Genomic DNA, 2,235 nt, shown 5'->3' with positions numbered 1-2,235 from the left:
TGATGATATACGAAATCGTGTACAACTTTATATACTTATCTATATCCAGCATCAGTAATACCGGCTCGTACGAAACTTAAATCCGAAGAAGAATCGGAATGACCAAAAAGCCACGTCTCCGCTGCATAGACAAGACAGAAACATCTCTATAAACACAAAGAAGCGTCTTGTCCATGCATTGGTCTTTACTATTTACGTAAGCAGCTGAGACCTGGACGATCAAATCAGCTGATCGGCATCGCATAGACGCATTCGAGATGTGTTACTGGAGAAGAATGCTCCTTATTGTCCTGCCCACTGCTTGTCTTCAGAAAATCCTCGAGTATTTCGTCCACATTGTCAGGAGAAAAGGAGATAACTTAGAGAAACTAGTGATCACATGGCAAATTGGAAGGAAAGAGACCTCAAGGACGTAGCCCGATGCGTTGTTCAGACCAAATCCACCCCACTTTAGACTCCAAGGTACAAAAGACTCTGCAAGTCTGGACAAGCCGAGCCCCAAGGCGCGACATCGTCAAGAAGCAAGCTTGTGATAGGGGTCACGACCCTCAGTAATTAGGAAAATGACGCAATGTGGAGGAAAATGTCAACTATAAAACAGTTGGACTATTATCGTACCCACTCTTATGTTAAGAGTGGGTACGGTGGGATTCTAAAAAATATTAACTGTGAGCCTAGTGGCAGTTTTCCTTATTTTCATACTGTGAATATCACGTAACCGTAAACGCGAATTTCTAAGGAATTGAAACAGTTGTGCAATAGTGCGACTAGATGGCGCTGTTTAAATTTCTTAGAAATTCGCGTTTACGGTTACGCGATCGTCACAATCTGAATCTATAAAATACGGTGTAAAAGCAGCCGTCTCTTTCGCCGCAGGGGTGCGCGGATTCATTTTCATATTTTAATACATTTTACGAAAGCGTCCAATACTGAGGCTTCGTATTTACGCATTTTGTAAAATATCTGAAATTTATATATTTGCGATGCCGGGATTTTTAAATTTAATCCTCCATTTCTTTAATCATCATTAAATTATTTTTAATTGGCCTCTGCACAAGCCTCCTTACCCATTTCAATGGATATGGTGCTTCGACCCACCATGCCGCTCCGATATAGCTTAAATAATGTTAAACGTCGAGCTCCACGTTGAAGGGGTCGGACTCTGAACAGATGTTTTCCAGCGATGGTTTTTTTTTTATTCTTTACAAGTTAGCCTTGACTACAATCTTACCTGATGGTAAGTGATGATGCAATCTAAGATGGAAGCGGGCTAAATTGTTAGAAGGAGGATGAAAATCCACACCCCTTTCGGTTTCTACACGAAATCGTACCGGAACGTTAAGTCACTTAGCGGCACGTCTTTGCCGGTAGGGTGGTAACCCGCCGCCACGGAGGCCGTCAAATTACAATAAGGTATACAATATTACATTACATACTATTTCTATTGTTCAAAATTAAGATTAAAAAAAAAACAATGGCATGTATTTATTTACATTAGCTATTCACGACTGTCAGAGATTTACAAAATTTTAAAATATAATTTACAAAATTTAAAAAAAAAATGTTGTCGCCCCCGGGTGGGCTCGAACCACCAACCTTTCGGTTAACAGCCGAACGCGCTAACCATTGCGCCACGGAGGCTCTTGTGATAATCTGTCAAAGTTGTATACATTTATGTGAGCGTAAGAAATTTATGATAAATTTAATTATCTAATAATATTACGTTATAAACACTTGTGCAAACGATAACAGACGGGCTTAAAAAACCGGACAAGTGCAAGTCGGATTTGCCCACCGAAGGTTCCGTAACTTGATTACGTACTTTGAATAAATATTTTTTAGAAATGTACATTTTTCAGATTGTTCCCTACAATTTGTAGTAAGTCACGCACGGTAAGAATTGCGTACCTAGTTCTCGTAACGTAACTCAACAGAATCTATTTATATAACGTCTACGGAACCCTAAAAATGTATGTGCATAGATTAGATATAGAATATTTATATTGTGTATATTTGTAATTTTCATCAATCAGTCGCTAAACACTTAACATCGTGCTACCCTTTCGCTAAAGATCCTTAAAAATTTATAGCAGTATTTTTCGTCGTTTTTCCAAAGATAAGTGATTAGTAACTGGGAATTTGGTATCTTTATTATAGCTGAGAATTTTTTAATAAATTAAATATCACGTGTTACAAACGGTAAAGGAAAAACATCGTGAGGAAACCTGCATACCA

General features: G+C 38.5%; 1 non-coding gene across 1 annotated transcript; it reads right to left on the bottom strand.

Moving 5' to 3' along the window:
* Positions 1 to 1,568: 1,568 nt before the first annotated feature.
* On the bottom strand, positions 1,569 to 1,641 carry Trnan-guu (transfer RNA asparagine (anticodon GUU)). The gene has a single exon. It is a non-coding gene; the product is annotated as a tRNA-Asn (tRNA).
* Positions 1,642 to 2,235: the final 594 nt, after the last annotated feature.

This window comes from Bicyclus anynana, chromosome 23 (genome assembly GCF_947172395.1).
Source record: "Bicyclus anynana chromosome 23, ilBicAnyn1.1, whole genome shotgun sequence".
Taxonomy (NCBI): domain Eukaryota; kingdom Metazoa; phylum Arthropoda; class Insecta; order Lepidoptera; family Nymphalidae; genus Bicyclus; species Bicyclus anynana.
Note: the sequence above shows the minus strand (reverse complement) of the source record. Positions and strands in the feature narration are given on the sequence as shown.